Genomic DNA, 27962 nt, shown 5'->3' on the forward strand with positions numbered 1-27962 from the left:
GAATACACTTGTATAACGGATAAGCTACGATTAATATATTGACAGGAGAAGATATTTTGTAATATCATTTTGTAACTCCTTAAACAACTTTCTCTAAAATACGTGTTCCTGTAAAATTAGTAAAAGCGGGGATAAATTGTTTTTACATCCAACCCTTCGATTCGATTGGATATGTCCATGACTGGATTGTTCGTTAGAATTGGCAAATAGAATGGCCAATAGAATTTTATTCCTTATTTTTATCCCTGCTCTGTTATCCGAATAAAAATATCGCTCAGCTGTGTCCTAAACGCGTTACTTACGAGTCTGCACGCGAGCTGCAAGGAGAACGAACGTTTAGCCGGAAATTATAGCGGGGTTTCCCTAACGAATCATCCTCTTAAGTTGAAGGTAGTAGCGCGCCGGAGTCGCTTTCACGCCCCCATGAGAATCGCTGTTTTAACGTCGGTCTACCGAGAGAGCCGGTTTAAACATACGGTTATACGTCCATGGATTATTTTATCCGGCGTTGAGGGGTCCATTTAAGCCTGTGCAGACGGATATAAAACCCGCGATTCACTTTTTAAGCCTGCTGATCCCACTTTGCTCGGAAACAAGAGAGGGCTTCGCTGAGCCTGCGGTCCGTTGTTACTTCCTGAATTTACGATCCTATTACTGTACTATATCCTAATTCATAGGTTCATAATAAAAACAACCCGCGTCAATATTTTGTACTTTCAACATAAAAGTCACGTGCCTGTTAGTCAAAACGTTACAACATACTGAAATCTATATTATAAATAATGATCTACGATGAATTCACGAACAAATTTGAACGTTGATCATAGAAAGCCTTTACGAATATGCTATGTGATATTGCGCTAACTGTTAACTAGTTTGAAATTTTATTAGCTTTGTTTGGTGACAAAGCAATCGAGGACTTAGAAATAAAACTGAAAATGTACGTCGTAGAGAAAGCCATACGATACGAGTTTAATGTAAATACCAGGTATTCGCGGATTTACTAACCGACCGGTTAAGACCGAGTAAACTCGTAAACGATAAGTATGTACAGTGATGCGAAGAAGTTTACGTAGTTTCATTTTATCTTACAACAAATAAAGAAATGAGAAACATTTAGATATGTAGAATGATTTTTCATGTATCTATATCTCGGTGTTAGTCGTACTCGCTCGATATAGCGATAATCAGCTATGATCGTTTCTAAAAGTGTTACACTGCAATATCGATAATTTAATGATAAGTTTAGAATTATGGAAAAATATTGAGATAATGGAAGTGACAATCCCTAAATACGTGTATACGTATCAACCGTGATAAGAACTGAGTTTATTTCAAGGGTGTGGCTCCTTTGTGAACTGGGATTTAATGTCTTTCTTGGGATATCGCGCGATTCTTTATGGGCAATGAAAATTTCATATATCAAGAGATATAGTACACATACGTATGAATATTCGGAGCTTGAAATATCTTGCTGATATTTTGAAATAAAAAAATGTTGTTAGATTCAAACAGATCTACAAAACGGGTAGATTTCTTAGATAATACACGTTATTTTACAGTTTTTGTAATTTACAAGCATGTACCAATTTTATATCTTTTACCATATTTTATATTTGAAGAGAATTGTCTAAATGTTATTAAACAACATTCTAATATACCTACTACATAGTATCTATTTAAAATTTCACGTTCAATTTGATAATAAAAATTGAAATATTTTCTATATGTATTAACTTCAGAAGGTAAAACTCGAATTATTACTGTCAATAATTAAAGACGAAAATTAATAGCAATACTCGCAATTATGCATAAGTTGCTTGAACGTAATGTAAACGTTAATTGATTACCATTAAACATTATTGCTTCGATTAATTGTTAATCGTGAAAAACGAATTAATTCGTCACTCGCGTTGGACCAATCTCTTGGACATAATAATTTTTCGATTTAGAAATTTTCTACCTTTTTATATTTCGTTTCATTCCCGTTAACAACAAATTATATCATATTTGCGTTTGCAAGAATTGAAATCAATTTAACTAACATTGGTTGAATTCCATTGACTTCTAATTCGGTGATTATACGAATTTGGTAATGCATTAAATTATTAGAAATTAAAATATACAAGCATTTCTTCGTGTTTCATACCTAATTTTATCGACCATTTCTAACGTACCTATTGAACATTTACATTTTCATCTGTCACTGTAATATATCAAATTAAACTTGACTGGCAGACATTATCATTAGTAACGTTAAAATATGAATTGCAGTAACTTCGTTATTTAAATACCCATTATCTAAACGTTCCATTATTGGAATATCCTACTACCTGAACGTTCTATTATATGAATGTCTGTACATGTATCTCTCCTTCATCATTTTATTAGCATACGTATTTTAATTATATTATCGTTATTATAATTATTATTACTGATATCGTATATCGATATTATTATTAATATTCTACTATATATGTCGAATTTTTAGAAATACCATAGAAATCAGTAGTGTGAAAATTTTAACACATTTTATATGTAAAATATATATAATGACATCAAAGAGGAGACGTATGATACTGTGAAAGCGAAGCAAGACATTTTAAGAACTAGGAAACGATAAAAATGTGACAGAGGTTGTATAAATATACGCCATTGAAATATACAAGCATTTTCACCTTCAACCATTTATAGTACCAAGGGACGATCATTTAGATGGTTTAAAGTGTAAATAAACGTATTAGATTCAGTAGAATATTTCACCAGAGATATGCAAATGTTCTCATGAAATATTTCCCAAGATAAATCTATGAAATTAAGTGAGACAGATACATAAAAAGCTTTTCATCTTTCTTTATATGACATACACAAATATTATTTAGGACACCTGCTGGTTTCATATTGAACGTGACGTATAATCGAACTAGATTACTTGAAAAATAATTAATAGTTATAAGAAGTATCTGTAGGATTTTTGCAGAATAATAGTGAATTATTAATTGTAGTGACGAGCAAGTTTTTAAAATTAAATAACTTTTTAATAATTGAACCAAACGACTTTTTTCTTTTTTTTTTTTTTTTTGTTGGAAGTTACAAGGATTATTTATTAGATAACGTATAAAATAATTTTGAAAAAATTGTAATTGGTCGGAATGGCGAAGAAAAAAGTATACATACTGAAGGTTCCACCGAAATTGATTAACATTGCTACAAGCTGCAAATATAAAAAAATGATGAAAGTCACAATTTTCACGACTTTCGGTCTAAAATCTACAAATTCTTACATCTTTCGACGCTTCTGACTCTTGAATTTTAAATTATTTGAAAATTTCCGAACAAAAATTATTATTTCTATAGCACGATAATCAAAGTCGGACTGGAAAAGTTAGAAAAGCTTTCCTTCGTTGCCCTTTTTAAAAAAAAAAATTTCTTTTGTGATAACTTTTACTTATTACTAATATTACTTTTACTAATATTAGAATAATCCCGTTGAATAGTCCAATAGGTAATATTTAACATATTAAACAATTTGTGGAAATCTAATATTGCTGATATTATTGTTTCTGCGGTATAAAATAATTATCATAAAAAAATGAATATTTTCTTAAAATTCCCTATATCGAACGATCATCCCTATTATTCATATTCTAAATCCAGGCAGGTTTCTTTTTCGTTTATTATTTTCAGATTCAAATATTTCCAAAGTTGATGTTATTTATTAACATCGTCTATTCATGCACATTTTATTATCCAGTACACGTTTTAGGCAAACACGTGTTGAACGAGAAAGAAAGTCTCGTTGACTTCAATCATTAAAACACAATAAATCCTATTTAGAAACGTTTTTAGCATTTCAATGTTTACATGCATTATTAACACAATTGTTTCATAATAAAGATGAACAGGGTGGTAAACAGTAAAACAAACGAATAAACGCTAGATGGAAGAAAAGCTTAGAAAACTTTCAAATTAGTTTTACGTTTTTACTATTGCTATCCTTTGTGCTCGTATCTTTTATGGCATTAGGCGATAAACATAAAAATTTTTCCTTTACTTTGTCATGCGCAGACCATAAATTTTAACATGCATTTTTTAATAAAATTATTAATACGTTAGTAACGTATACTTTTTTCAACACATCAAGTATCAAGTGCAGTGAATCGTTAGAATATAATTTATTCGAAATTTTTTTCAATTTCGGGGCAAATGTAATAATCTTTGACCAAGATCTTTGAATGGAGCTGTATATACATATGCAGATTAGATTCTATTGGAAACGAGTTTCAGGTGATTTGGAGCACAAAGGGAGAGTACGGCTGCTGAAATAATAACATTAAAGCAAATTGCCCAATGGCAGCTGAAAAAAATTGAGAGACACTGAAAAAAAATTATTCAATTTTGACCGAAAAGCTTCTCTATTTGTGTACTGTAATACTAATGTACATGTACGTGTCTTTATTGTAATGTATACGGTTGTCCGAAAAGTGTCTTTCTTTTACAGACACGTCTTTTATAACGACACATCTTTATACAAACATGAAACCTGATCTGTCGAACGTTGTGATCTTTATTTTATTAGAACAAAGTGGATCATACGTAATTCGGTAAAATAATATAAAACGAAAAATGTGCATCCATCATTTCCTTATAAAACGAAAGAAACTTTTCGAACGACCTAATATCATCACACAATGATAATCAGCATAAACTGTGATGACTCAAATTGACACGAATGTGAGTACTCCACGTGGTGTTTTTTACATTATTTAACTTATGTCGCTAAATCCGTAGATGTAAAGAGAGAACTGTTTAACTTTTCGCATTCTTCTGTGGCGTCCAGTAATTTTCGGCCGGTTTGTTCAGATCTGTACACATCTACGAAATATTTCACAATATATTTTTCTGATATTCTTCTTTCAACAAATTATACAGAGTTATTCGATTATTTGAATATCCGTGTTTTGGTCCGGATAATCGAAGTTTTACTATACTTTTCATCAAAATATGTAAAAATGCGTATTCTGACCTTTCTGAAACAAGTTTTATCAGACACATTCTTCGAAACGTACACACTTTTGACAGCTGAACGAGTTTATTACTCGATCGAATATCTAACAAAATAAAGATTTCTGCTCAAAAGTCTTCAGATATCTCTTACGTATCGCTAATAAAACTTTCATATTTAACTTAATAATATTCGATTATGCTCTTTAAACAGTATGAATTGTTTGAATGAATTTTTAATATATCAGTAGCGTATTCTCAGTTTAACATACAAAATATCGATTCGAATGAATTATTAAATTAATTATTAGTATAATTCATCTGTGACGTGAATCAATCTCGTTTCGTAGCCGCAAGGCAACATTTAATGAAATACATATGCATATTAACATAATTGGTTTATGTTAATAACAATTCATTTATGCAGAGATAAACAAACGTATTCGTATAATTGGAATCTAGAAATATATATTAGTTTATTTATCTATATTATATCTACATTATTATTATAATTGCCTATACTATTAAATATGTTCAGATACACATACATACTCGTATATTATAATAGATACTATAGCTGTACAGAAATTGAATATACTTAACAAAACAGAAAATCTTTTATTTCTACAATTTCAAACTGTGCGAATACCTTCGCCCCTAGCTGTACTAAATTTTGTACAATTTTTCAGCAAACACAGTCATCGCCCTAACACTTTTGAGCGGTGATTATATCAATTCCAGACGAACGATTAGAAAATGCAAAAATATCACGTTGAAAATACACTGCGTTCTATTTTGCGAGCTTGTCTCTTGAATTTGCACTGTAACGCTAATTCGTCGGGCAGCAACGTGTAATTACAGTAAACTGCATGCAGGCGACAGAGCGCGCGGTTAATTCGAAAAATTCGGATTTCCCGTAAAACGCTTCGAATGCACGACGTAAATCAAACGGACGCGACAGCGGAAGCAGAGAAAAGAGAAAGAAGAGAAAAGGTGGGAAAGGGGCGAGAACGCACTCGTGAAAATCAGCATTAATAACCCGGAAATGCACGGGACGCAGGCTGCATTTCATAAATTCTTTCCCAAATATCATCTGTCACCATTTATTTACGCCTGGAGCGTGTTTCAAGAGAACCTTAACGTGGGCAAAACGCACGCGCGTGCGTCCGCTTTGTTCCTGTATTACGTCCTTTAAAGCGCAAATTATACCGCCAGCACCGGCCACGTACAATTTGCAATTAGCATCGAGGACGGGGGAACGACAGCTGGAAAATCCTCGTTTTCGCGAAATTTCGCGCGAGTAGGAAAATCAACGACCGCCCACTCGTTCGCGATAAAAACCGAAACATGTAAATTGTTGTAATGAAAAGAACCGCCTGGTAGTTGGGAAATTGTATTGCTCGTGCGGTGCACGAGGCGTGGCTGGTCTTATTTCGTTAAATGATGCTTGCATATTTTGCGAGTAAAAGTAGCAAGAGAATTTTGAGAAGAGTATAATAAAAGTACTATATATAACAATGGAATACAATGGATTGATTTTTCGTTCGATAAAGCGTAAAAATAGATCGGCTACATTTACCGGTATATCACACAGCTTTATTTTAAGATGTTACTTACACGTGGGCCTTCTTGCAAAATTTTCAACCGTATAATATTATTAAACAAATTTTGTACAAGTCTCCAGATATATTTTTATCGGCACACTATACATGTCCTTTATTATCTCATCAAATTTTCTAATTAAACTACCGAATACCTTTGCGTAATATTAACAAGTTTGGCAGCAAAACGATGAACATTTTTCAAACAGATTTTAAAACATTACAAGCTACTTCGTTAAGCCGACTATTTCCAAGTCAACTTGATCTAACATATCGTTCTCACCACTTGAACGTGCCATGGGAATAAAACAGACAAAGATAATCGTTTTTCACGATTTGTTGTCTAATAAATTATTCAACGACCTCGATACAGAATTATTCATTGCACGACTCCATCTGCTTTAATACGTTTATCTCGACAAAAATATCAACATTCATTATCCATCGTTCTACGTTCAGGTTGGCAAGTATTGATAGGTCTTATTTCGTTTTGTCCTCGAGGATCTGCTCCGACACAGGACGATGTTTAGTAAACCGAATGATAATGATGAATTAAGGGAGGCACTCGAGGATCATTTGTCACGGGACGGAAAACAATAAAGCTCATGGCACAGCTGGAAATTTATCGTTCCCCTAATTGTTCTTCCACGCTACTTTCTGCGGATGCCCAACGTTTCGCCCCTGTGAAAATGAAAACGACAAAAGGGAGCACGAGAAGGACGCGAACCTAAGCGTCGCACCATGGTACAACCTTTCGTGGCCAAAATCCAATTTTTCAACATCGCATTGAAAAGGCGAATTGTTCTTCTATAAGCTGACGAACCTCAAAAGCTTCGAAATTCACGCGTACTTCTCTTTTCGGACGATTATGCGACCAAATGTGCGTAGTATTACGAAAACAAAGTCATAAAACAAATTTCATATTTTAATTATCATTGTACAACATCAGAATACAGGTTTTGTATCACATAGATTTAACGTTTGAACTTCAGTTTTATGAGTATAATTAAACGCAAAATGTTGTATAAACAGGTCGCTTAAAGTTTCGTGAAAATGTTTGAATAGAAACAGTAAGAACATTCGTTCATTATGCCAGATACACGACAAGTGTTCTTTTCTTCGTTTAATTCAACATAATCGTTAACAGAAACCTGTAACAAGTTGCAATTAACGTAACCACTAGCTGTTAATGTATTCAATAGCATTTCAATGAAAAAAAAATTGGTTTCGTTTCTGCAGGTAAGTTCATTTTGACTTTGTTTCGTCTCGATGCACCGATTTACTCTTTGAATGAATTCATCCCACATTTTCACGGTATATGCATAATTTGATATATCTTTCTTTCTCAAAATTTTGCGCATTTCAAACTCCAATGACACGAATTAAAAACGAGAGTGCGGCTTTTGTTCACTTTTATTACAACTTTTAACCCTTTCCAGCCTACATATGCGCGAGTACGCTTGCTGTATATGAAAAAGTCGCCAGTGTTTTTGCACATACAATGAGATATACGTAGTCTTATAAAACAATTATCTAAATATTTAGTATCTTTTGTTTCCAAAGAAAACAACCTAAGCTCGAACCTTTAAAAACAGATATATCAATCACCGATTTCTTTCCAGTTCTCTCAATAGTCTGGAAAAGATCTTTTACTATAATTGTTTTATAATACCTAAAAGATTGAGTGGCGCAGCGGGTTCGCAGAAGGAAGTGTAAAGAATTGATGAGATTTTAAGCGATAAGAGTTCAAAAGAGAGGACAGAATGGCTGAGCATGTCGAATGGAGAACGAAAGAAGAGGCCAGAGATACCGGAGTCAGTTGCAGGCGATAGTTAGAATTAGAGCTGCTGTTATTGAGCTTGGGAAGGGAAGGAATAACAGGCAAAAATAGGCAAGTGCAATGGGGCGGGATGGCAATAAATAAGCATTAGTTTTAGGCTCCATGTAATTTTCTCGTCGGTTTAATTTTATTTCCGGGAGCCAAACCAACCAAGTTTCCTTTTCAAGGCCGTTGCACCGAAAAACAAAAATATAACAATAGTAGTAAAAAATCGATGCTTTTATTCTTGTTAGAATACTTATTGCTACAGTGCTGCACGTAAGAAAATACGTAAGAACCGTTGTTTTAATATCTACATATGGAATACGGTTTTAAAACGGTTATTGCGATTATGGTGCAAAGTAGCAAGAGCCGACTAGTGTTATGAAGGAAATTCCAGTTAACACTACAACTACCGATAGTTAACACGAAGCTATTTCTACTAAAGCTAAAATGACTGGTCTTTAAAAAATACGTAATAATAGAATATTTTTTTACAGAAGGATAATGGAATATTTTATTACTTTTTTACAGAAAGAATTCCATGTCATGTGGTACATTTTTGGTATTATTAATCCATCTAGGACCATGATCCCTAAACGAGGGTTGACACATTTGTAAAATTGTAGAACCAGTCATTTTGACTGGTATTGATATAAATAGCCTTGATACAAAATTATTTTCAGTTGAAATACATAAAAAATAAAATAAAATTCTTTATATTATTCTTTTGACTTTTGACTTTTGACTTTTGACTATCGTTGCGAAAGTCTTTACATCATTACGGAAAAAATATAACGTGAAGTAGGAATTTTAAAATAAAATTGTAAAACCAGATAATTTGACTGGCGTGGTTGAAGCTTTAAATAACTTATAACGGTTTCTATAACGGTTTCTTATTGAATTATAACCATAGAATGCGCTGAAAAAATTTGGCTGTTAAACCTTGAAACACACTGCTCCATTGCAGGTACATTTCAGTTGTTTACATATCATAAGCATTTTTTAATTCGTGTACAAAGTTTATAACGATTTATATTCAAATTCGGAAGATCTATAAAAAGAAAGTGGTTAAGAGTAATATACAAGGTGTCCTATATGTAATTTGTGGTATAACCCGTTAAGGTGTGATTTAATTTATACGAAAGGTCGATTGATTTGATTTATACCAATGTTTAACGACGAGAACGTGAATTTTGCGTACAGCTTTCCTGTAATATTTAACTCTATGTAGATTCTTACGAACGGACGCTCGATTTTCACCATAAAATTCCTTTCTTTCGTGAACAATAATCGTGCTGTTTTTAACGATTTACGGCAAACAGTCGATACAAAAAAGCTTTTGTATCGAAGAAAAGAAAAATCGATACATAGATGTTTTTAATTCTGAACAGAAAATGTTATTTCTTCGACAATCGCCAGGCTACTGAACGTTTGCGTTATTGTCCGAGGACAACTTTGTTATTTTCCATCCAACTATCTCCCATTGTGATGTTCACGATACAAACGCAAGGGAAAAAGCGACGAGATTCGTCCGCGAACGAAAGAAGGAAAGTTTTCAATAGGAATTCTATACGCATCGTTCGGAAGAAAAAGGAAATATAAGGTGGATGCCTGTCGCCTTTTGCGCTTCCAAGTTCTTCGAGGAATAGTTTGATAGAAAGTGAGACTTTCTCAAAGAGATTCTTGCACTCGAACTCGCTTTTTAAACGTTTAAGTGGAAGTGCCATTATTTAACTTGTCTAACGTTCAGACTTCTCTAGAACACAGCGCTACTATGATTTCCGGTTAGCACGATTAATCCTCAATCAGGACTAAATCGCGGATCTCTAAGCAAATTTTATGGACACACCGGTTATATATTAGGTTGTCCGAAAAGTGTCTTTCTTTTACAGACACGTCTTTTACAACGATGCATCTTTATACCGTCATGAAACCTAATCTGTCGAAGGTAGTGATCTTTATTTTGATAGAACAAAACGGAAAATGTGCATTTATTATTTCCTTATAGAATGAAAAAAACTTTTCGGGCGACCTAATAGATTCAATAGATTCTGAACGCAAAAACTTGAGATATTTTAGATACACTAAACTTTTGATATTTTAAATATTTTTACCTATTACGTGCTATCCGTGCATTTTTGCTGCTTTAAGTTTCCCATAAATGCATAAACATCCACTAATTACGACAAATATATTTTATTAAATATACTTGATGAAGTAAATGAAATGTAAATGAATTAAATTTTATTAAATGAAATGAAATTAAATGAAAGGTAAAGTAGCTCACAAGAGTATTTGAGATCGGTCAAAGACGATAGTTAGCGAACATGTTTACCAATAAATGTGCATGAAGTGAATGCGACCACCGTACACTCGTTTAACCGAATTCGTTTTATTTGTGAGGATTTATGTAACTGTGAAGCCCATATGAATACATACAGTGGCTGACGAAAGTATTCGAACGCTTACACTTACAAATTCCAATTAATAAAATGAAGTGTACTAAACTAATTTGTTAAAACAATTTGCTATCCATAGTGACGGGAAAGTCTGAAGATTACATCAGTAAAATTTGAAAACGATTCAATAATATAGACAGGAGTTATGATACATTTATTAGGAACATTCATGATAAGCGTCTCACAGAAGTATTCAAAGGCTGTAATAAAATGATAGTTTTTCATCTTCCTTTGCACCGAATGTAAATATCATTGCTAAATGAAAATATTGGTACGTTCACTTGATGTTAGGATATCGTTTCAGTAACAGTACCGTAAAAGTGTGCACAATAGTATTTAAAACGAATACCAAAATGTCTGAAACAAAGAAATGTGAAACAGAAATAGTATCCGATTACATGAGGATGGGAAATCGTATAACGAGATTGCCGGAATTGTGAACAGAAGTAAGTCTACAATACATTATATCATAAAAAAGTGAAAGAATGAGGGAACACTTGCAAACAAAGCTCGATCAGGTCGACCAAAGAAATTTACTGGAAGAGAGGAGAAAGTTATTATTCGCGAATTAAAAAAAAAATCCTACTATCCGTTCCTCAACTCACAAGTATGGTAGCTGATATGTTTCATAAAGAAGTTCACCCGGAATTATGTCGACGAATCCTACGAAGCAATGATTTTCATGGCAGAGTACCGGAAAACAAATCATATATTAATGCGGTAAATCATAAAAAAGACTGACTTTTGCAAAAGCCTATATTAATAAAGATAATTCTTTTTGGGACAAAATCATGTTTTCGGACGAGTCAAAATTTAACATTTTTGGCTAGGATGGTCAAAATTATGTGTGAAGAAAATCAAATACAGAATTGGAAATTCGATATCTACATGAAGCCGTGAAACACGGAGATGGATCGGTCATGGTGTAGGGGTGCATGGCTGCCAGTGACACCGGAAATTTAATATTTATTGATGGAATTTTACAATATCATTGGTTTACAGTATGGAACGTCGATTAAGACACACTATTGCTGCTAAAAGTGGTCCAACTAATGAAAACTAATAAACGTATCATAACTCCTATCTACGTTGTTGAATCTTTTTCAAATTTTATTGACACAATCTTAAGACTTCCATCTTCCTATTGACATCTGCTTGTCTAAGCAAATTACTTTAATGTACATTATTTCGGTCATTCAAGTTTGCATATGTAAGTGTTCGAATACTTGCGTGAGCCACTGTATATAGCGAATATTAGTAAATTACAGCAATCTACAATCTTTTGACATAAGTTTTCCCCTTCGGTTCACCGAAATGACCTCTGAATATGAAAATCATGTAGGTCAGTCTCGTCCATGTGTAGCACTGATAACACAGACGTACCAAAAGAAACAGAAATCGCTACAAAGTGCGACGAGATAATTAAAAGTACGGATACTGAGATCTCGCATAAGTCGATAAAACGCGTAAGATCGGAAATAACCGACGACTGAAGCCACAGCACAGGAGTAATCGAAGACCTAAGCTACACTATAGAAACCCCCTAGAAACTTAATTAGGCAAACCTTAATTAGGGATCTGAGATATAAACGGAGAAAGAAGAAATTAACTTAATTCAAAAAATTACTAAAGCACAACAAACAACGAACGAAACATAGAATATGTACTACAAGCAGTTAAACATAGACCAGAAAAATCAGGTAAAATGTTAAAAGTTTCCTTGAATAATTATGTGGGTCTTCCAGTGCCAAGAGGTAGAATGTCTAGCATTTCTCAATCTCTAGCTCACAAGTCGCATCATCAAAAATAGAGAAAATTATTAAAAAATTTAAAGTAACGAGGAATTAAAAGTTAAACCTACTAATGCTGATCTTCCAACGAGCCCTTCGGCTCCTTCAAAATATTCTGACAGTCGCCAGAGCTCAGCAGACGAATGTACGAACTGAACATAAATACAGCACTGTTCTAAGTAATCTTTAAAGCGAAGCAGAATTTTACAGTGAAACGTGAATAGCCATAAAACACAGTTTGAATTCTTACGTAAATTACTCCAAGATCACTGATCATGTATACCATGCCTGCAAAAGGCAAATTTCAAAGCAAACGAATTCATGAAAACGTTAAAAGTTTCAACGTAGCTCGAATAAATAGAACGAGTGCTCTGATTGCAAGTGACAGAATTGCAATCTGTTTGAAGCAAAAAATCAATTACACAGAAATTAAATTAAATCCGCTTAACATCGATATTGAAGCAATTAACGTTTCAGTTATCTCGCATCAACGAGAAATTTGTATCTGCAATGCCCATATCCCCAACGATCATCAACTCGAAGAAGCTGAGCTAGTCGAGTATACAGTAACTTTCTAAATCATTTTTATTAATAAGAAATTTCAGCAGCCGTAATACGATGCGGAGTTGCACAAATACAGATACCAAAGGAAAAATAATTGAAAACAAACTAATCAAATCAAAGATCAGCTTGTTAAACATTATCGAATACACTCATTTCGACATGCCAAATGGCTCTTTCAGCTCAATGGATTTAGCCTTTTGTAACCCCAGCCTTCTCAACATCATTGAATACTCAACTTCAACCGATTTACACGATAGAAATCACTTTGCCAGATTTTATAATCCAGCCAAGAGGGAAATTCAAAAGAGCTGATTGATCACTATGCCGCTACGAATTACTCAAGATCTTTCAATGTTACAATGTCCTAACTCCTCGAATTGTAGGAAAGTGAACCAAATAGCGGAAGAGTTCGAGGAATTAGTAATCGATGCTGCAACAAAAATTTCTTTCTAAAGCGTCAAATATCGTGAAGAAAAACAGCCTTCCATGGTGAAAAGGAGAATGTCAGAACGCGATAAAAGAAAAGAAACACACTTTCAACGTAAAGAGCATAATAGCGATACAAATTTAGCGGAGTTGAAACAGAGGAAAGCCATAAGCAAGGTAAAAGAAACTCGTGAATTAAGAATATCTCTTCGTTAATAGAAAACACTCCATGAGATGAAACGCGGAATGGATTAAAGAAAATCAACGACTAAAAAACGAGCTCTCAAATTCCCAACTCAACTGTTACAGATTCCACAGAAATTGCCAATCTACTTTGCCAATAACTTTGCGAGTAACTCGAGTAATGAAAATTTCGACCCAAGATTTCTCCAAATCAAAGCAGGTATAGAAGAAGTGTTCAAAATACAAAGTTACGACACCCCCAGACAATAATCACCGTTAATTTTGAGAAAAAGCCTAATTTACAGAAATATTTAAACTTTCTTAAACTACTTAAGCTGGTAAACTAAAAAAAAGTACTTCAAAATCGAAAATCCTACTATACAAAGAAGACAATAGCAACTCGTATTATGAACAGTAAATATTCCTTGCAAAATCGATCAATTCCTAGAAACAGATAAAGATAACGACCCTAATGTTTCCAGAACTTTATACGCTAACTATCTAACGAATATCCAAACCACAAAGAAACTCAAAGCAATTGAACTGGATACGCGGTATGTATTCCAGAAAATAAGCTGCTATTCCCACTTCCACAAACATTTACTGTTTCCACCACTGAAGCATTTGCCGTTTTACAAGTTTTCAAGTATGTAGAAAAATCGATAAACGACGAATTTATTGGGTTGGCAACCCAATAGGTGGTATTGACAAAGGAGGAAGGCGAACGGGACAAGGACAACCGTCGCCGCCGAAGGAGAGGCAGCAAGAAGAGGACCGACCGCGCCACCACCGACGCGGGCACGGCAGCAGCAGCCCCAGCCCGGCAGGACGGCAGGCGCACCGAAACAGAGTGCCCCCGCAACGCAGAAGGAACCACTGAACACACCCAAGGTGGCCACGCCCCCTCGCGCACCGCGAACATCCGCGGTGACCCTGACGCTGAACGAGGGAGCGAGGATGTCGTACGCCGACGTCCTGGAAGCGGCCAGAACAAGGATCCCGCTTTCGGAACTCGGAATGGAACGTCTAGAGATGAAAAAGGCGATGACGGGGGCCACTATAATCAAAGTCCCTGGAGACAAGGACAGAGGAAAGGCGACGCTACTGGCGACGCGTCTGGCCGAGGCGCTGGACCCGACGGCGGTGAGAATCGCCACTCCAACCAGGATGGCGGAGCTACGAGTGACCGGGATAGACATCTCGGTCAAGAGGGAGGAGCTGCAGAAAGTACTGGCCTCGGCGGCAGGATGCGGCAGCGCGGAGGTACAGGTGGGCGAGATCGGCGCCACCAGAGGCGGCCTCGGGACGGCATGGATCAAGTGTCCGGCAGCAGGAGCCCGCAAGCTGGCCCAGGCAGAGAAGATAGCCATCGGCTGGTCAACCGCGAGGATAAGGGCCATCCCGAAGCGGCCGTTGCAGTGCTTCAGGTGCCTGGAACTGGGACACGTACGCGCCACCTGCGTATCCAGCGAAGACCGAGGGCACCTGTGCTACAGGTGCGGCGGAAACGGACACCGCGCCAGAGACTGTCCCGCCACCACTCCCAAGTGCCCCCTGTGCGAGTCGCTCGGGGCGCCCGCGAACCACAGGATGGGCGGAGAGGCATGCACCCCACCGAAAGTCAAGAGAAAGCGACCGATCCGCCAACCAGCAGCAGCAGCAGCAGGCGCGGAAGGGACACCAGGAAGCGCCGCCGAATCAACAGCGGCGGACGGCCGGGAGGAGGCCATGGAGGTGACCACATAATTCAAGCGCCTCCTGCAATGCAACCTCAATAGGTCGAGAAGGGCGCAAGATCTGCTCCTTCAGACCATCCGGGAGAACGAGGTCGCCCTGGCGGCGGTGGCCGAACCACATCGCATTCCCGACTCGCCCAACTGGGTCGGGGACCTGAACGGATCCGCAGGGATAACGTGGACGGCAGCCCCGGGCGTCCTGCTGGACCGTGGCAGCGGCTTCGTCGCGGTCGAGTGGCAGGGAGCAGCGGTGGTGGCGGTATACGTCTCCCCAAACATCGACCTGGCCGCGTACGGGGACTTCCTGGATCGAGTCGGCGAGTGCATCGGAAGATGCCTCCCCCGCCAAGTACTCGTCCTCGGGGACTTCAACGCCCACTCGACGCAATGGGGAAATCCCAGGACCAACCCTCGAGGAAGGATGCTCACCGATTGGGCAGCGGGTCTGGGGCTCCTGCTGGCAAACAGGGGCTCGGCGAGCACCTGCGTGGCGTGGAGAGGATCCTCGGTAGTGGACATCACGTGGACCACCCCGGAGCTACTCAGGCGAATCCACGATTGGAGGGTGGCCGAGGGGGTAGAAGCGCTATCCGATCACCTCTACATATTGATGGAGGTGGCCCTGGGAGCCGAAGACGACGCTGGAAGACGACGACGACCGGGAGAAAACCGCCGCCGCCCGCCACCGCGATGGCGTTTCAAGGAAAGGGACAAGGAGATGCTACGGGCGGCCACGATCGTATCCGCCTGGAGCTGGGACGCCCGACGAACAACCGGGCAGGAAAGCATCGACGAGGAGGCGGAGGAGCTCCGAAGATACATGTGCGCGGCGTGCGACGCCTCGATGCCGCGCTCCGTCCCGGGGGGGAGACGCGACCAAAGAACGTACTGGTGGACTCCGGAGATCGCGGAGATGCGAGAGAACTGCGTTCGGGCCCGCAGAAGATTCCTAAGGGCCCGCCGTCGCAGGCTGACGCGCGACGAGGAACAGATCTCCAGCTGCTACGAGGAGTACAGAGAGGCGAGACGCACTCTTCAGCGGGAGATCAAAACCGCGAAAGCTCGGTGTTGGACGGAACTGATCGAGGAGGTCGAATCCGACCCGTGGGGACGGCCCTACAAAGTAGTTACGAAGAAGCTACGACCCTCGGCGCCCCCACTGACCTCGAACATGGATCCGGCGTTGCTGGACAACGTCATCGGGACGTTGTTCCCGCCGGAGGACACGGACACGAGACAACCAGCGCCATCCTTCCCCTCTGTAGACGACGACGACAACGACGACGAGGAGGCAGCGACGACAACCGCAACAGGATGGAGCGAAGAACTGCGAGTGACCGAAGAAGAACTCTTCGAAGCAACCAGGAGGATGGCATCCCGCGACGTGGCACCCGGCCCGGACGGAATATCGGGCCGAGCGTGGGTGGAGACGATCGTCACCATGGCTCCCCGCCTGCGACACCTGTTCACCAGATGCCTAGAGGAGGGCGTCTACCCCCGGTCATGGCGGACGGCTAGATTGGTCCTGCTGCAGAAAGAGGGCCGCCCGCCGGACTCGCCGTCCGCGTACAGGCCGATATGCCTGCTGGACGAGGTGGGCAAGATGCTCGAAAGGATCATCGCCGCCCGGCTGGGGGCTCACATGGCCGAGAGGGCGCCCGGATGGCACGACAGCCAATACGGATTCCGCCGCGGCCGCTCGACCGTGGACGCGGTGAAGAGGGTGAAGACCATGGCCGAGGACAAGGTCTCTCGAGAAGGGGTGGCAGTAGCGGTATCACTCGACGTCACCAACGCCTTCAACTCGATCCCCTGGGCCAGGATCGTGGAAGCCCTGCGACACTTCGAGGTCCCGGCGTACCTGGTAGGGATCGTCCGAGCGTACCTGACCGACAGATACATCGTCTACGCCGGGAAGAACGGGGAGGAAAGAAGACGGATCGAGCGCGGCGTTCCGCAGGGGTCGGTGTTGGGACCGATACTCTGGATCACGGCCTACGACTCCGTCCTCCGATGTCCGATGCCCCCGGGAACAGGCATGGTGTGCTACGCCGACGACACCCTAGTCCTGGCCGGGGGACGGTGGTGGCACGACACGGCGAATCGCACGGAGGACACCGTGGCGTGCGCGGTGCGCGCCATTCGAAGGCTCGGCCTGACGGTGTCGCCGGCCAAATCCGAGGCATTGTGGTTCTTCGACCAGCGACGAAGAGGAACACCTCCTCCCGGACTGTCGGTGAACATCGGCGGAGAAGAGGTCCCGGTGAAACGCCAGATGAAGTACCTGGGTCTCACGATCGACAGCAGATGGACCTTCGGACCGCACTTCGAGCAACTGGTTCCGAAGGCGACGGCCGCAGCCAACGCCCTGTGCGGCCTCCTACCGAACATCGGCGGAGCAGGATCGAGAATCCGCCGACTCTACGAGGGAGTGGTTCGGTCCCGAGTCCTCTACGGGGCACCCGTCTGGGCCAGAAGCTTGACGGCCAGTTGCCGCAGCCTGACCTTGCTGCGGAGGCTGCAGAGGACGACCGCTATCCGCATAGCGAGAGGCTACAGGACGACGTCGTACGCGTCGGCGACCGTGCTGGCGGCATCCCCCCCGTTCGAACTGCAAGCCCTGGCGCTCGAACGCGTGTACGAACACTAGAGGGGCCCGACGCCATCGACCGCCAGCTAGCCGGCCCCGAACATCCGGGAGGAGGCGAAGAAGGAGACGTGGGAACGATGGCGCTCGCAGCTGATCCAGGAGGACGCCGTGCGGCCGCACCGGGCCGTTCGCGCTGTGCTTCCCAACTGGGAGGCCTGGAGGGATCGAGGCGGAGCGCCGCTGACCTTCAGGATGACGCAGGTGCTCACCGGCCACGGAGTGTTCGGCGAGTACCTGCTAAAGATTCGACGAGAGGCGACGTCCGTCTGTCACCACTGCGAGGAAGAGGAGGACACGGCGCAACACACGCTGGAGTTCTGTCCGGCGTGGGCGGAACCACGACGCGTCCTACGGCTCGAAATCGGCGAGAGCTTAGCCCCCGAAGCGGTCGTCGCGGCCATGCTCAGAGGGCGCCAGGAGTTCGCCGCCATCCGCACCTACTGCGAGCAGGTCATGCTGGCGAAGGAGCGGGCGGAAAGAAACCGGGAACGAGCTCGCGATCCGTCCAGGACATCGCAGCGCCCGAGGAATACAACGCGCCGCAGGGGCGCGACGCCGCCACCGGCGCCGCCGCGGCCACCGTAGGAGCGCGAAGAACCAGGAAGAGGCGTCAGGGGACGGGATCCCCAGGATGACGCAGCAGGAGCGAGGCGCTAGGGGGCGTGGTCCCCCTCAGCGGTCCAAGAAGAGCAGGACGCCTCCCTTCGACAAAAGGAGAGATAGACGCCCGGGGGTAACCGGTAGTAATTCGGGAGAGATCCCGGGTGCATCTCGACTCAGGCGTCAGGACAAGCCACCGTGGAGGTTTTAGCCGGTACGAATCCGGCACTACCCAGCGCCCTCTCCCCGGAGGGCGCGGGGCGCCTATGAAGGTTTCCTCCACGAAAAAAAAACAAAAAAAAAAGAAGGTGGTATTGACAAAATCCGCAATCACTTAGTTTCCAACACAATGTCACTTTCTTTAATCGCAAAAGCGTCGTGTTAGCTTTAGCAAATTTGAAAACCAGTAACACTATGATATGGAAGATTATTGAAATGGATATGCAATACTCGAGTGTGCCAAAAAAGATGTTCCGTATTTTTGGATCCCACCACATGTTAATGTCACTGGTAACGAGGAAGCTGACTCAACGGCTAACCTGGCTATCTCCAGTACATCTACGATAAATGATGAATCTATATCCTAGAAAGATTTTCAAAAATATCAGATTAAAGTGAGAAATGAAAAATGGAAAAGTTCAAGATCTACACTACATCTAAACATGATCCAATTAATTCGTTCAACATGCTGCAAAAGGAAGACTTCGGGAAGAAAGCTCTAGATTTCCTGAGAGACATTAATTTATACAACTCGCTATAGATTCGTTTTGCCACGCTGATCGCTCTTTAACGTGGTCATTGATAACCTTGCATGTGACCTTAAACAAATAATTAAAAAAAAACATTTAAACATTTACTATAGAAAACATTTATGTACATATTGTAAGAATTATACAAAACATTTTTAAATTTCATTAGCACTATAGTGAGATACGACTACCCTGATGGTATTGACAAAATTTAAAACAAATCTAAAAATGTATATAGAAGTTACGAGATATTTGCTGCGTACATATATTCGGTAGAACAATAGTATATATTGATATGAATCTTAAGGAACATTAGTATACATCTTAAGCATATAATAAGTATATATGATCTCAATTAATATTCAGGATTATTAATGTAATGACCAGCAGATTGTTTAAATGCTGTTGTAATCTCTGCGAAATATAGGTACACTTCCACCAAATATCTTATAATCTCCGTATACATTTTTAGATTTGTTTCAAACTTTAGCAGTAGCTGTAGTGATAAGCGAGTCTCGCCACAGAGCTAATGAAATTTCAAGATATTTTATATAACACATGTAATACATTCATGAAAGCTTTTTACAAGTGTTTCAACGTACTCACCTTCGTGAGTGACGGATACAGGGATGTAAATAGAAAAGTATAGAAAGTTGCTATCAATGTTTGAAAATTAACATTATTTATGTCATGTTTCTACAGTGGCTAAACTTATAGAAATAAATATTTGTTTCTTGAGAATACTAAAATAATATATAATTTGATCATACCAACAATTTCCAGCCAGATATAGATCTTGGAGTAACCTATATGGTAGTAAATTTCTTTTTACAAACATTTTTACAATATTGTACTTTATAAGGCGCATAAGATGGCCATACTTGTATTAGGTTGTCCGAAAAGTGTCTTTCTTTTACAGACACGTCTTTTATAACGACTCATCTTTATACAAACATGAAACCTAATCTGTCGAACATTATGATCTTTACTTTGATGGAACAAAATGGATCATACGTAATTGGATAAAATAATATAAAACGAAAAATGTTGTGCATCCATTATTTCCTTACAAAACGAAAGAAATTTTTCGGACGACTTAATATGTCAGATTTTTATTTTTGGATATGCTTTTTCTATTTCAACGATATAGTAAAATTATACTTTGGACGAAAACTTCTAACAACCACTGTATCTAATTCAATAAGGTATATTGTTATTGAATCACTAAATACAAGCATTTGAATGATATTTAAATTGTTTGATAAAAGTATCTAAGAAACTATGTATATGCACATCAACGAGAAGAAGAAGAAATCTTTTTCTAAAAATAAAAGTTTATAAAAGCAATTACACAAATGCATCTGAAAACAGAGATGTAATATTATCTTTTTCATTCTTCTTTACTCTCAAATAAAATTAAAACTTGCAATATAAAATGTGAAAATACTCATTTTGAATGAAACAAATCTAACTTGTAATATTAATTTTAAAAGATTATGTTGCACTGAATATAAAATTAGCCCTGAAAATGTACCAAACTTTTTCAAAAATGTACAAATACAATAACCTTTGGCATATGCGATTATTTATGATATAGAAATTATTCTCTGAAAATAATAGATAGCATAGTTATAGGGTGTTTGATAAATTTCTTTAACTATATAAAATTTGAATTACTTATATAAATATTTGATTGCACAACAAAATGAAACTTGTGTTTGTCAATTAAATGAAAAGAAAGTGAATAAAAAGTTTACCAAATTACAAATTTGATTGGATTTGTGGGGAATTATAAATTAAAATTACTTTTATACAAAAATCACTCTTTCCACGAAACAACTTTCTTAAAGATTAAACTAACAAAAAAAACAGAACAAACGCCAATCGTTCAAACGCGAACTAATTTAGTACAATGTTCGAAACGTTCGCTTCCGGCTCCTGTCACGGAATTAAAGTCTCGAACAAATTCGCAGCAGCGTCCTACATAGCGCAAGTATTGCAGAATAGAAAGCAAAAAAGAAAGAACAGAGCAGAATAATCCTCATGTTACAAATGAAATTTAAAAAAAGATTAAATACCGAATTTTTTTAAAACACTTGAAAATTATTTTTTCGAGTACAATTCTTACTGCTTAAATAAAAAAACTACCTGTATTTGATTCGTTTGTTTGATAATAATAGAATTGATTAATAGCAATAGATGTGTAATAAATTTAATGATAAATGATTTTCTATACGTAATCTTTTAAAATTTTACTTGATCGATGAAATAAAAATAAGTTTTTGCAACGATGCAAATTAATTTCAATTAACCTTCCTCTCTCGTACTAATATATACATCGTTATTATAAATATTAAATACAGAAAAAATACGTACTGGAATCAAGAGAACATAAGTGTACTTTATGGTTAGCTGTTGGAAAGTTAAAATAAAAAATTAGAGCAAAAATTAGTCGACATAATATGCTCTTAACCATAAATTAATACAAGAATATTCAACAGGAAAGTTAGTGCAAGTTATTTAATTAGCATCTACCTCTCTTTAAATGACCTTTTACCTAAAGCAATAGAATTCACTAGCAAGAAATTATAATACAAGTTCTAGGAACACTCTTTTAACCAAGTTTGCATCATATTTGTGTGCTGCTATTTAATCAATCTAATGAATCATTTAAACACATACGGGTACATGTGTGCAATGTACGTTACTGTTAGAAAAACATATTCCAGAATGAAATACAAAAGCTGGAAAATATTCATATTCCATGTTATTACACATATTGCACCTGGCAGTGTATGGACTAAACTATTTCGTACGTTTTTTAACGTTAACTAGTGGGAGTCTCTTAATCCTCTTATCTTCAGGGTTATCAGATATACATTTGCATATATACTCGATCGTTTCTCATTAAAATTAATATAGTTAAAAAAAAAGAACCGATTATCGAACGGCCGAGCAACGATCGTCATCTGATTCATTTTTTTTCTCTTTTCTAGCTATGAGAGAATCAAATGGAAAAAAACGAAACGAATCGTAATCGTCAGTGATTGAATTACGTAGCAAGCATGTACGTAGGAATATTTTACAAATTTTTAAATAATGTTGTTTTAAAATTACTTTTTAAAGTTATCTGTAAATATATATATATATATATATATATATATATATATATATATATATAGTGTCAAACAAAAGTATTGACACTAGAGGCCCGATCTTCGTATAGAATTCTTTGCAAATCTCTAAAGTATGCGATTCTCTATTTAAATCTTTAAAATAGAATTTTAAAGTTATATAAATGTATTTATGTAAATATAAAAATATATTTACGTAAAATATAATTTTTGTTTCGCTAAAAATGCAGCTTCATGTGTAGTTCTTCATTCTTTTTTTCTTGTTATAACTACTTTTAGAACTCATGGTATACTTACACTTTAGAGTCGACAGTTATATTTTACAAAAAAATTAAATAGAAAATGGAGAAAATAGAGAATACATTTTTTACAGATTTGCAATGAATTTTACACGAAGATCCTAACTGTGCAAACACTTAGGATTCCACTTAGACACACAACTTACGTTGAAACAACATACTAAATCAATTATAGAGAAAACGCGAATAAAAAGAAGACAGATGTACTGGCGAACTAGTCGAAACTCTAAACTCAGCATAGAAAATAAACTAAAAATCTACGAAACGATAATAAAACCAATTTGGACGCACGGAATACCGCTATGGGGGACAGCAGCAATGAGCCACATAAATAAACTAGAGTCGCTACAATCGAAGATACTGAGAACAATAGTCAACGCTCCATGATACGTCAGAAACGACGATATACGCAAAGACTTAAAAATACCAACGGTCAAAAGAGAAATCGACAGGTACGCAGAAAAATACAAGGAAAGAAGACTAAAAAGAAATTACTAAAGAAATAAGATAGTCAAACTCGAAGATGGTATCCTGCTGGGGGTAACTATCCACATGTTATTTAGCAATTAAACTAGAAAAATTTACCAAATGTCCAACTGAATAAAGTGTAAAGTACAAATTAAATAATAAAAAAAATACTTTCGTCTGGCACTATGTATTTTTAGAATATCATAAATGTCCCGTGCTAATTTTATTCAAAATTATTTGTAACTGATTTATTTGTCAGTCGGTGAAATAAATTATTTACTATTTAAGAGTATGTGTATTTGTTAATCGATTTTGATGGAAATAATAGATTTACTAAATACAGTGAGCTTGTTTCATACTAATACTATTATACGTTTATACACTAGGTCTGTTACTGCATTTTTTTTCCATTAATGTACACTACTCCTTTTAGATGTTATCTGAAAAAGAAACTTTCGATTAACAAGTAAACGTTATTTCATAAAATAATCGGCTTCTCAATTTATCCTTCTCAAAATTATTCGTCTAGTTTTAAATTTCTATCATTGACCGGATAAAAAACGTAGCATTAATTGAAACATATGTACATAATATTTATCATATAGTAGTTTGAAACATTTATTATTAAGAAACTATTATTTCAAATACAGTTCTCCCGAGTTTATTCTGCAATATGAAGCAAATATGAAAATCAGTATGCGAAAATGTTCTAAATAAATATTATTATATTATGAACTTAAATATACGAAAACTGGAATACATATGCATTTAAATAATAGCTTTTCACGTAAAAATATATGTCATATATAAATAAAAAATAATTAGAATTAAATTCTTATATCTATCAGATCTAACTAATATTTGTAAAGTTTCTAACATTTTGTGAATATTTACGAGACAAAAATATAATACTTTTAATCTTGAGCCTAAAAGGAGATAAATTTGATTCAATTTATAATAGAAAAAAAGATACGAAGGAAAGACAAAAAATGAGTGACAAATGAAATAAGGTAAATACAAAACCATACTAAATCGAACCGAGAACGTTTACGGTTTGCAATAACCGCAAATTGAAAACTAAAAATTACAAATTACGAGCTTGAAACGCGAATTGATAATTAAAAATTGAAAAATCGAAGAACTGAATCGAATGCAGCTAAAAAAGTATTAATTTCCAACTGGTATTGAATCGTAGACAACATACGAAAGTTTGAATTAAATCACTTAATTGTAGAATATTTAGTTCTAGTTTAATCTTATATAGTCTTGTATTTTATATGACGAAACACTGTCAATGATATTTCTGACATAAAATACAAAACTAGAGTTAAATGCCTATTATAAAATCGAATAATCTGTCTTAAATGTAACAAGAAAATTATTTTAGTCGCCTGTGATAGCCAGTTGAAGATTCAAATTAAAAATACGAAAATCACATACTAAGAATTATTAAAAATTCAAGGTCGAAATTCTATTGTACATTATGGCTTTTAAATATTTGAATTATAGATTTCAAGTTCTCGTTTCGGTAAGAACACGAAACACGATAGATGCACCGACATTGATAAATGATTTATCGTCATTTTTAAAACCTTGAGAGCGTAGGATAATAAAGAACTCCAGTGGATTATTCACGCTGTGATTAACAGCGAAAGACTTTTCACCACCGACAGGATCATTAACAGACAGCGAAGATTCATAGCCGAAAAGTCATTCAAGCTACGTGATGTCTAATTCGAGAAAGCAATTCCCTTGTTGTATAACTAACAGTTCAACGATAAGCCGGTGATTTAATGTTTCTAATCATAGATGAACGTGGAAGATCTGTAAGAAGAAACAAATGTGTAGTCATTCATCGCGAAGGCTATCCTTATAGTACGAGCTCTTCATACATTAATTCATGTGCTTATGCATAGATACCTATTAATTAACGCGTACGTGAACATATAATTTGCGTTTGAAATTTATTAAGCCAGCAGATATTAAATATACCAGGCTATTAACTTATTTGTATTAAGCGAAGGTAAATTTGTTAAATTTGCATTAAGGTTAAATTTGCATTCCACAGAGCATCGATCACTTCTGAACTGAAATATATCGTAATTCGCATAAAAATAGTGGGGGCATGAGCCAATATTTTACTGTCATCGAAATTATCTAAAAAATACAGACCTTTAAACTTACCAATTTTTAACTATTTTTACGATTCCTTCGCAATATCATTTGTCCCTTCATTTCTTTACGAGAAAATTTTTATCCTCGCGACTACCGAATATGCAAATTTTGTTTTCTCTTGGTTTTAATTGTAAAAAAAACGTAAAACGTAAAGAAATTGTAAAAAATTGTAAAAAAGTTATTAAAAATATCGTTATTTTGTAAATATTCGTTTGATTTGTTTTATTTTATTTCGGAAGGCGTAAAGTAAGTATTGGGTTGGAGACTAAATGATTGCGGATTTTCTCAATACCACCTAATGACAAAATCCGCGATCACTTAGTTTCCAACTCAATATAAAAAAAATGTAAACGGAAAACATTTCGGTATTTCAATATCTTAGAGATTCTTGTAGCAATAAAATGTTCTTCTTTTACGTATGAATATATCCCTTATGATTAATTTGATATAACGAAGCAACGGCAAATTTTTCCTTTTCAATTTCCTTAAATTTATCATGTTAGAATTTATAAATAAAATTTGTAGATAGCAGAACGTTAGAAAAATTTTTAAATAAATGTATAATAGAGAAGAAGATAGCGTAATGGAAAATAAAAACTGACGCGCTTGACATTAATTTTAAATCATTTTTACGTTAGATGCATAAGCACACGGCAAAAAATCATTTTTTGTTTTCTGAGAAAGTGTAAACTGTAAGTACGCGATAAGAAATACTTTTCCATTGGTGTGCGAGGAAATAAAACGTTTGTCGTATAATAAAACGTCGATCATGTTTAAAAGCTTTTTCTGAAACGAGCTTACTTTCCAGCAAATAAAATATCACACGTTTCCAATACTGAGAACGAAATAAAAAATTTTCCCCTGTTTTTATACTCAATTTCGAAATTTTTACGACTTTCACGCGAACATACAACATGTATATGTAATTTATCAACCACGACGATTCGTCATTGGGATTGCTTTGAAAAAAAAGTGGAGGAAACTACGATTATTATTCATTGTTATCTAAAAAAAAGAAATTTAAACATATCTTCTCGAAAATTGATACTTTCTAAATTAATCCACTTTTATCGTACGTGATTAATATGCGAAACTACATGCTCCGAATAAACCATCGATCATTCTGAATAAACATCGAAGTGCAAATGGAATTAGAAACTAATACGCGATTATGATTAATGCCACTAAATATGATGCAATTCGAGGAAACCCATATTATCTAATTAAGTCACGCATAACTTTATGATGGATTACATTTATAACTAATTTATATTAACTACGATCATTTTTAATTCTATTCAAACGTAGCATTATGCAAAATATTCACTTTGTATTTTACAAGAATTTTCACCTTATATTCTACTATTTCAAAAGCGACATGTAACAGAATTTTGTCTAACGTCGGATGTAAGGACATGGCAAGCAAACGAAAGCAGCACAATAAAAAAAATATCGTTGTACATATAGTTACTGTGTATATGGTATTACTTTAAATTCTTGAAAATATTTTTCGAACAGCAAGTGAAGAATTTCTCTGGATGAGAAGTTTCGCGCGACACTGTACCACAAGATTCCAATCGTATAAACATGCCACACCTTCGCACACTATTTCCAGCTATATACAAATATTTGAGTTTAGGTATCGGTATTGGATTCTGCGATATCTATCAAGAAGAAATTTTCTTTATAAATAAAACGTATGTGTATGTGTTCTAAATAGGTATTATACCTAAAAATGTAAATAAAGGTATGCAGAAAAAAACGAATATCTGCAGGGAAATCTGAAATACGCGGTAATTGAGGATACACTGCAACGATAAAATTGCAATGACCTATAAACATTTTTCCTGTATTAGCCATATGTAATTAATAATAAACCTTTATCAGTTAAAATAAATTTATAATTCCATGTTATATTTATAGTTTCATATCACATGATGGGAGCATATGCAAATTTGCTGCAGAACTACTGTTCCATTTTTTCTTAATTTTTCAGTAACTGCTTTTAAAAATCAGAATATCATTTCAAAATTACATTTAATTTCCGCTATATTCGTTAAATTTTTTTCGGCTAATAGTTCTCTTGAAACGGCTAATAACATTTGCTTAAGCTGATAATTTGTATGTTTCAGTAAATTCAAACATGCAGTGCATATACTTTTGCATGATCTGTTAGAAAAATCATGCGAAATATGCAAAACTATGTGAAATAGATAAGTGGTTAAAATCTGCTAAGGGTAAAATTTCATCTTATTACTAATCTTCCATAAAAGTATGGTTGTGCATAAATAAACGTACAGAA

The 27962-nt window shown here is 37.1% G+C and overlaps 1 protein-coding gene across 3 annotated transcripts in view; it reads right to left on the bottom strand.

The window, feature by feature from the left end:
* The window catches only part of LOC117160626 (uncharacterized), a 166581-nt gene that overhangs the window by 128880 nt on the left and 9739 nt on the right, over positions 1-27962 (bottom strand). Inside the window, exon 1 of one of the 3 annotated variants that reach the window (XM_076620517.1) lies at positions 6622-6803. The exons of the other annotated variants lie outside the window; for them this stretch is intronic. The gene's annotated coding sequence lies outside the window, so the exon portion shown is untranslated. Of the gene's footprint in view, positions 1-6621; positions 6804-27962 lie in introns of those variants that run through there. 3 annotated transcript variants of the gene reach the window in all.

The sequence above is a fragment of the Bombus vancouverensis genome, chromosome 1 (assembly GCF_051014615.1).
Source record: "Bombus vancouverensis nearcticus chromosome 1, iyBomVanc1_principal, whole genome shotgun sequence".
In the NCBI taxonomy this organism is placed as follows: domain Eukaryota; kingdom Metazoa; phylum Arthropoda; class Insecta; order Hymenoptera; family Apidae; genus Bombus; species Bombus vancouverensis.